This window comes from Podarcis pityusensis (genome assembly GCF_964106645.2).
Source record: "Podarcis pityusensis genome assembly, chromosome: 1".
NCBI classification, from domain to species: domain Eukaryota; kingdom Metazoa; phylum Chordata; class Lepidosauria; order Squamata; family Lacertidae; genus Podarcis; species Podarcis pityusensis.
Window position 1 is genome coordinate 21,522,570 of NC_138028.1, and position 9,405 is coordinate 21,531,974.

Consider the following 9,405-nt stretch of genomic DNA (forward strand, 5'->3'; position numbering starts at 1 on the left):
AGAGGAGGCAGATGGACGGCAAGACTCACAGTGGTGGCTGCGCCCCAGCCTGAGGAGGCATGCACACGTTCCAGCACTGCTCTGCAGTTCCGTCGGACAGCAGCAGCAGCAACTCATGGAGCCGTTGATTAGGGAGTGCCAAACTTTCCTTTATAGCGGGAAGGTAAACGGCGTTTCCGTGTGCTGCGCTGGTGCTGGCTCGCCAGAGCAGCTTCGTCACGCTGGCCATGTGACCCAGAAGTGTCTCCGGATAGCGCTGGCTCCCGGCCTCTTAAGTGAGATGAGCGCACAACCCTAGAGTCGGACACGACTGGCCCGTACGGGCAGGGGTACCTTTACCTTTACCTTTAAACTTTCCTTGCCTTGGGTCCTGGCAACCCATGCTACACCACTGGCTCACCTGGAAGCTTCCCTTTCTTCTCCCAGTCTCCCACCCTGGGAGGTCTTCGCTTCCCTGCTTCTCACACAGGGTCCTTCACCTACCATCCATGTGAATTCCAATCTGAACAGACTTGATCTGCATCTCTGATACAAATATATGGTGGGGGGACAACTCATAGCTGGGGAGCAGAGAGTTAATCCTCCCCCCATGCCCATAACCCTTCCTTCCTCAGATGCAACCCCACTGTCTAAAATGTCTGCTACTCCTTTAATGAGACATACAATGCTTATTTCAAGCCTAACCACAATAGAAGAGAAGGAATTTCAGGATGGTCACAACTGGGGAGGGAAGGATTACCCCTTCCTCCCCCTTCAGCTCTGACTTTTCAGACCATGATTAAGCTTCACAACCAATCATATGTAGTTGTGGTATCTGTGTGGTTGCAGTGGATGTGCAGTTTCTCCAATTTGCAAATATGCTCTTGGGACCAAAATGGTTTGTGACCCCACAATGGAATGTTCTTCATATTGACTCCTCAGAAGCAGAGGGAGAGAGATGCCTACTCGATCCCTCTGATCTGATAATGTTTCTTCTGCACTTGTATGGAATCAGTATTTTCAGCATGGCAGCACCTACACTTTGACATTAGGCAGGCATCTTTGCTGTACTGTTTTTGGCACCTGCTAAAACATTTTTTTTTTCCTTAGGCAAAAGCTGACATGTATTTTAATATGTAAAGCTGACATGTATTTTAATATATAATTTTACATTTTAATGCATAGCTTTTAACTGCTGGGTTTTTTTATATCTTGGGAAGAAATTAGGCTAACTTGTTTTTTACTTCTGGTTTTTATCAATCATTTTAATGTATATTTAAAAAAATGTAAATGGCTTAGATGTTTTTACAATTAAGTGGTATACAAATTCTGATACTTTGAAAAGATTTTTTTATTTTTTTATTACACTAATATTGTCTCCAGGTAAAGTATCTGGACACTGAGGGCATCAAACCTGCAAAATTAAACTGGCTTTAATAGTCATTCCCTCTCCACAGTTGACCCTGGGAAATTCATTAAAAAAATACCAGCACCTTCACCATACCCAAGATTCTTTTGGAGAAGCCACACTGGAATAAAACCAATATATGTATTTGTAGGATATATTAAAATTGGGTTCTTTGGGTGTCTTACCAGACAAAAATGAACAATCAGCTTTCTTAATATAATTGATAAGACAACATGGAAGCAACCTGTACTGTTGTTAGTAACCATATTGAAATAAATAAATAAAATTCACTGTTGGCCAAAATATACAAAATCGCCAAGACAATATTTGGAGAATGAGTCAAATGCACTCTCACAGCCTCCCAAAGTACAACTGCTGTTTAGATATTATGTGTATTGTGCAACAAAGGAATTGAGAATTGCATCATTTATTTTATAACGGCGAGAAACATAATTGGAATATACAAACAGAGTTTATATAACAAATCCACTTAAACTTAATTTCACAACCACAGTTGGAAAACAAACATATCAGCCTAACTGTTCAAATGAGACTCAGTTAGAAAACAAACAGTCTATTGGGCACTGATTCAAAATAATTTAATGGTTAGAAGACTCTTCTGCTCCCCATAGTTTTGTAAAACCCAAAGGGATATATTGATAATTCTCTTGAACTGAATATAAATATATACCTGTCAGGGGTTCAGGAGCAGAGGCACAGGAAAGGGAGGAAATAGAGAGCGAGGGGGAGGAGTCCGAAGGAAATGTTAGCGATGACAGCGGTCCGAGGTCTCTGAGTCTTTCCAGCGAATCGGAAGATTCACAGAAAGGGGCTCCCATGGTCAGAGCAAGGGGGGTGCCGAGGGGGACACCCCAGGAAGAAGGGGCCAGAGGGGACTCAGAGAGCAGCAGTTGGAAATCAGGACCAGCGTCCACACCAGAGTGCAGTAGGGGGGAGGAGTCCCAGGCATCGGGATCAGACGGCGCACTGCCAGTGGGAGGACATGAGTCAGGATTGGTCACGCCTCCATCGGGGAGCGAGGAAACGGTCGAGAGGAAGGTTGAAGGCTGGGCGCGCGCGCCAAGTTCAAATGTACAGGAGGGCGGCGCAGTTGGCAGCCCGGATAGGGAGCCAGGTCCCAAAGCCCGCCGAAAAGAGGGGGAGGAGTCAGGGGGGTCAACGTCAGCGTCAGAAGAATCCAGGAAGGAAGGGACCCCGGGGGGTAGCAGGACCCAGAGGAGAAAGGAGAGACGTAAGAGGTGGAGTAAGGCTAGAATCTTAAACTGGTGTACAGGGGGCGGAGACTCAGATGGAGCTTCGCCGATCTAACCCCTAGACGTAGAGCTGGGGCGCTGCGGCTTGAAAATGGAAACTGTACTTCAATAAAGACTTTTGTACATTACTGCCGGCTAGCGTTGGTCCTCTGTGAGCTGGGACCTGGAGCCAGCTCTGACAGTAAGCTCCATCCCAAAAAGTTTTGCACCAAAAACCTCGTAACGTGAGTGGACGCAGCGAGGGAAGAAGATTGGTGCTTCGCGAGCTCACAAAAGTCAGGCAAGATGACTACAGAACAGCAACTAGCAGCCCTGCAAGATGCAGTGACACAACTCAACGCGGAGGTACTCGCATCCAGGAAAAGGGAAGAGGAAGCGGCTGCCGCCTGCAGGGATCTCCAAGCCAGGTTGGAAGTGCTTGCTAAGCAGGGGCAACCGGGACCCAAATCAGAGGGGATTGGGCTGGGAAAAAGAGGAGGCAGCCTGGTATCTCATTTCGATGGGAATTTGCAGCAGTACCCTAACTTCCGAGCAGACGTGCTGTTTGCGCTGGAACTGCTGGATAAAGACTTTAGAGATGAGCAAGAGAAGGTGGGGTTTATCTTGTCCCATTTGCATGGGGAAGCTAAAGCGTGGCTGCGCAATCTGTGGAGAGATAAGGATCCGGCGCTCCAAAATGCGGATGCATTCATTAAAGCGATGGATTCGTGTTTTTTATCAAATATAGACATTGATATCGCCAGAAAAGACATACATGGGCTCAAACAAGGCAGAGCCAGTGTAAGGCAGTACCATTCCCGCTTTTTTGCGTTAGTCCATGCGCTGGGATGGGAGAAGGATTCTGCCCCAGCCAGAGACCTTTTTTGGGAAGGCTTGAATGCAAATGTGAAAGATGAGATTGCAAGGGGGGAGAGACCAAAGAGCACTCAGGAGGTTGTCCGGTGGGCGCTGCAAATTGGGGTGCGTCTGGAAGAACGTCCATGGAACAGAGAAGAAGGACGTTGGGGACGTACGCCAGTGAGAGCACCTCCCCTCTTTCCCAAGGATGCAGCGCGTGCGCAATCCACACCTCCGCAGGGAGGGGGAGAGGAACCGATGGAGATTGGAAGCGCCAGGGCTCAGTCAGCAACCAGAGCCCTAACACCGGGAGCAGTCAAAGCGAAGCCTCCTAGAGGGAACAGGAAATGCTACATCTGCGACAGTGCTCAGCACATGGCGAAAGAGTGTCCCCAGAGGCTCCACAAGCACACTGCAGCCTCAGCAACAGTAACAGACGCAACTCAGCAGAGAGAACCACAGCAGGGAAACGACAGAGTCTGGTTGGAGGAAGAGGCACTGGGGCCCAGCCAGACAAGTCAATGAAGCCGTCCCCAGAGATTTTGCAGCCCACAGACCCCCTCCCGCCCAAACCAGTGGTGCAGCTCACAGCATCGCTCCAACTACCCAATGGACTCACTATGGAAGTGCCGATTACCATTGACTCTGGTAGTAACGCAGACTTCATAGGACTGGATTTCATTCAAGAGCACAACATAGCACTCCTGCCAGCCACGCTGCCTCTGAAGGTTGTCACGGTGGATGGCAGGGAATTGCTGGGGGGGCAGGTGGTGCAGCAAACGCCTCCGATGGTGATGCAAATTGGGAATCACCGAGAAGTCATCAGCTTCAATGTCACCCAACTGTCGGACACGCCTATAGTATTAGGCATGAGTTGGCTGCACAGGCACAGCCCAGCATTGGCGTGGTACCAGCGACAACTGACCTTCGGCTCCTCATACTGTGCGGAACATTGCATTCTGCCTAACCCGGAAGGGGAAGAGGATGACCCGCAGCTACAATTAGGCACGCTGCAAGCAGTGCCACTCAAGTACGCAGCGTTTTTGGAGGTTTTCTGCGAGAAGGAAGTGGACAAGCTGCCTCCCCACAGGTCCTATGACTGCAAGATTGACCTCCTGCCAGGGGCGACGCTGCCAACCGGGAAACTGTATTCCATGTCTGAAGACGAGCTGCAGGAACTCAGGGAGTTCATAGACCTCAACTTGAAGCGCGGTTTCATCCAGGAGTCGAAGGCAGTGGGGGGCAGTCCTGTATTCTTTGTGAAGAAGAAGGACACGCCCCAAAAAAGGCTTGTGGTGGACTATAGAATTTTGAACTCGAAAACCAAGCCCACAGCCTTTCCCATGCCCAAGATAGATGACCTGCTCGCAACGGTGAGGAAAGGACGCGTTTTCACAAAGTTGGATCTGCGAGGGGCGTACAACCTGATTCGCATACGGGAGGGCGACGAATGGAAGACTGCCATGTTCACGCCCCTGGGCACCTATGAATACAGAGTTATGCCCTTTGGATTACAAAATGGCTCCCACTGTTTTCAAGCCTTCATGCATCACGTATTGGCGGGTCTCCTCTACAAGAAATGCGTCTGCTTCCTGGACGACATCCTGATATTTTCAGAATCAGAGGAGACCCACGAGGGAGACGTCAAGGAAGTTCTGCAGAGACTGCAGGAGCACAGGCTGTACGCCAAGCTGGAGAAGTGCCAGTTCGACATGAAGGAGGTAGATTTCCTGGGCTACAAGTTGTCGGACAAGGGGCTCGCCATGGACAGCGCCAAGGTTCGCTCAGTGTTGGACTGGAAGAGCCCGCGCAATCGGAAGGAGGTCCAGCGGTTTGTCGGTTTCGCCAACTTTTACCGCAAGTTCATCAAGGGGTTCGCGATGCAGACGGCGGCCATTACCGACACGCTCAGCTCCAAGAAGAAGAAGTTCATCTGGACGGAGCAAGCGGAGCAGTCCTTTCAGAAACTCAAGCGTCTCTTCTCGTCCGAAGAGCAGCTACTGCATGTGAATCCCAGCAGACCGATGAGGGTTGAAACGGACGCCTCAGACAGAGCCGTGGGGGCAGTACTGTTGCAGCAAGACCCGCATGGGGACTGGAGACCGTGTGCCTTCTACTCCAGGAAGCTCAGCAAGTCAGAGCAGAACTACGCCATCTGGGACAGGGAGTTGCTGGCCATTCATGCAGCATTCAAGGCGTGGCGGCACTTCCTCATTGGAGCCAAACACACAGTGCAGGTCCACACGGACCATAAAAACCTGGAGTACTGGCGCACGGCAAGGTTCCTGAACCAGAGGCACATACGATGGGCGGAGTTCTTTGCGGATTTCGACTTCAGGATAGAGTACATCCCAGGCGACAACAACATCATGGCGGATGCACTGTCCAGAAAGCCGCAATACCTCGAGGAGGCGGCACCAGCAGCGGCCAAGCACATTTTCGCACCGAAAGCGTGGGCGTGCGCTTCAGCAACCGTGGACCTGGATGCTGTACGTCGAGCACTGCAGAAGGACCCCTTCGCACAAGCCAAGATGGAGGAGGTGCAAAGGGGCACGGCGGAGGACGACGAGTTCCAGATACGCGACGGATTGCTCATCCGCAGAGGGGCCCTCTACGTACCGGGAGACGACCTCCGCGCGAAAGTACTGCAGCAGTTGCACGACGCACCCACCGCCGGGCACTTTGGCAAAGAGAAGACGGTAGAATTAGTAGCCAGAGATTTTTGGTGGCCCAAGATGCGGGGGGAAGTCGCGGATTACGTCTCGAGGTGCGACACCTGCCAAAGGGCCAAGTCAGTGCACAAACCGCCGGCGGGACTGCTCGAACCGCTGCAGACACCGCTCGAACCGTGGGAGAGGGTGGCCCTGGACTTTGTCACGGATCTACCCAGCTCAAGGGGCAAGACGGCAGTGCTAGTGGTGGTGGACATGTTCACCAAAATGGCCCACTTCATTCCGTGCGCGAAGGTGGCCACGGCGGAACAGACCGCCAAACTGTTCATAGACCACGTGTTCAGGGTTCACGGTCTGCCACGGTCTATCCTGTCCGACCGGGGGCGACAGTTCATCTCGAACTTCTGGCAGAAGCTGATGGGTTTCCTGAACGTCAAGATCAACCTAGCGTCGGCGAGACACCCGCAGACGAACGGACAAGCGGAGCGAGTCAACGCCATCATGCAGCAGTACCTGCGATGCTACGCAAATCAGCAGCCGGCAACATGGGTGGACTACCTGCCGCTCGCTGAGTTCGCCTACAACAACACGAAGCACGTGTCCACGGGGGTGACACCGTTCTTCGCCAACAACGGGAGGCATCCCAGAACCTTCCCGGGATTAGCGAGAGCGGGGGAGGGGGAGCCACAGGCAGCGGAAGCCTTAGCATCAGAGTTGCAGGAGGTTCACGAACAGCTTCGGAGGCAGTTAGAACTAGCAAAGCACGCATACAAACTGCAGGCTGACAAGCACAGAAGGGTTGGGGAAGACATACAGGTGGGAGACTGGGTTTGGTTAGCAGCCCAGGCAGTGCCGGCCAGATCGTTAGCGAAGAAGAAGCTAGGGCATAAGCAGCTAGGACCCTACCAAGTCGAGGCACAGGTCAATCCAGTGGCCTTCCGGTTGACACTGCCGGAGGGATCCAGAATGCACCCAGTTTTCCATAGATCAGTGCTCACGCCCTACAAAGCACCTCATAGATTTCAGGAGCCAGGCACGGCACCAGACCCGTTCAGGGAAACGCCCACAAGGGGGGGGTCGCCAAGGCGGGAACCCGTCAACGAAGTCACAGAGATTTTAGACTCGAGATGGGGGGAAGAGGGAGTAGAATATCTTCTCGCCAGAGAAGGTACCCCGGCCAGCGCCAACAGTTGGGTGCCAGACTATGCCTTGGACGAACCTCTTCTCAAGGACGAGTTTCATGCCCTTTTCCCACACAGGCCCATGCCAGCCGAGTATTTCGACGACTGGCTTTTCACACCCACATTTTCAGCTAGCACATTCCAGGGGTTCACCTCGGACGAGGAACCGGCACTAGAAACACGTTCCCCGGAGGGATCACCCTCGGGGTCTGCCTCAGACCGTTCCTATTGGTGGGACAATCGACCAGAGGAGCAGTGGCGCAGGAAGTGGCTGGGGGGTCCTTGGCAGGCAACGTCCCCGGAGGAGACCGGGGGAGAGACGGACATGGACGTGTTGGGGGAGGACCTTGGGTTCGAGCACGGCGGCAAAGAGATGGAAGCAGAGGAAATTGAGGTCGGCGAGAGCACGGAGGACGAGCCGGACTTATCCGGCTGGATGCACGCCACGGGGGACGAACTGTATCCGGCACTCACCCCCACAACGACGGAGCACCCAGTACCCACACCTGAAGGAGGGGAGGGGGGAAGGGGGGGCTTCGAGGGGGGGATGGATGTCAGGGGTTCAGGAGCAGAGGCACAGGAAAGGGAGGAAATAGAGAGCGAGGGGGAGGAGTCCGAAGGAAATGTTAGCGATGACAGCGGTCCGAGGTCTCTGAGTCTTTCCAGCGAATCGGAAGATTCACAGAAAGGGGCTCCCATGGTCAGAGCAAGGGGGGTGCCGAGGGGGACACCCCAGGAAGAAGGGGCCAGAGGGGACTCAGAGAGCAGCAGTTGGAAATCAGGACCAGCGTCCACACCAGAGTGCAGTAGGGGGGAGGAGTCCCAGGCATCGGGATCAGACGGCGCACTGCCAGTGGGAGGACATGAGTCAGGATTGGTCACGCCTCCATCGGGGAGCGAGGAAACGGTCGAGAGGAAGGTTGAAGGCTGGGCGCGCGCGCCAAGTTCAAATGTACAGGAGGGCGGCGCAGTTGGCAGCCCGGATAGGGAGCCAGGTCCCAAAGCCCGCCGAAAAGAGGGGGAGGAGTCAGGGGGGGTCAACGTCAGCGTCAGAAGAATCCAGGAAGGAAGGGACCCCGGGGGGTAGCAGGACCCAGAGGAGAAAGGAGAGACGTAAGAGGTGGAGTAAGGCTAGAATCTTAAACTGGTGTACAGGGGGCGGAGACTCAGATGGAGCTTCGCCGATCTAACCCCTAGACGTAGAGCTGGGGCGCTGCGGCTTGAAAATGGAAACTGTACTTCAATAAAGACTTTTGTACATTACTGCCGGCTAGCGTTGGTCCTCTGTGAGCTGGGACCTGGAGCCAGCTCTGACAATACCCAATACTAAAGTTGATAGAGCACAAGACTATTAATCTTAGGGCTGTGGGTTCGAGCCCCATGTTGGGCAAAACCTTCTTGCCTTGCAGGGGGTTGGACTAGGTGGTCCTTGTGGTCCCTTACAACTCTATGATTCGATAATTTTGTAGAAGCCTAACAGTCTACCAATGGCTACTCAGAAACACACACACACACCACCTTCCAAGGATCTCAAGATGGTGTGCATGGTTCTTCTTGTCCCCATTTCATCCTCACAACAACCCTGTGAGGTAGGTTAGGCTAAGAGATGGTGGCTAGCCCAAAGTCACCCAGAGAGCTTCATGGCTGAGTGGGGATTTGAACCCTGCTCTCCCAGATCCTAGTCCAACACTCTAACTCAGGGGTCAGCAAACCTTTTCAGTAGCACTGTCCCTCAGAGCTTGGGGGGGGGGGGCGGACTATATTTTGAAAAAAAAACCTGAACGAATTCCCATGCCCCACAAATAACCCAGAGATGCATTTTAAATAAAAGCACACATTCTACTCATGTAAAAACACGCTGATTCCCGGACCATCCATGGGCTGGATTTAGAAGGGGACTGGGGCGGATTTGGCTCCTGGGCCTTAGTTTGCCTATCCATGCAACCATTGCATCACTTAGCAGGCTGTGCCTTTAACTGCATTTCATCCAAAGCAGGGGTCAGCAAGGTTTATCTTGTTTGGGCAGGCCCAGATCAGTCCCACGGAGATCCCTC

At 52.7% G+C, this 9,405-nt stretch overlaps 1 long non-coding RNA gene across 1 annotated transcript; it reads right to left on the reverse strand.

The window, feature by feature from the left end:
* Nucleotides 1–1,312: 1,312 nt before the first annotated feature.
* Nucleotides 1,313–8,805, reverse strand: LOC308470386. The gene is made up of 2 exons (XR_013982402.1): nucleotides 8,672–8,805; nucleotides 1,313–2,078 (listed from the first exon to the last, which is right to left on the reverse strand). It is a non-coding gene; the product is annotated as an uncharacterized lncRNA (long non-coding RNA).
* Between the last annotated feature and the right edge of the window lie 600 nt (nucleotides 8,806–9,405).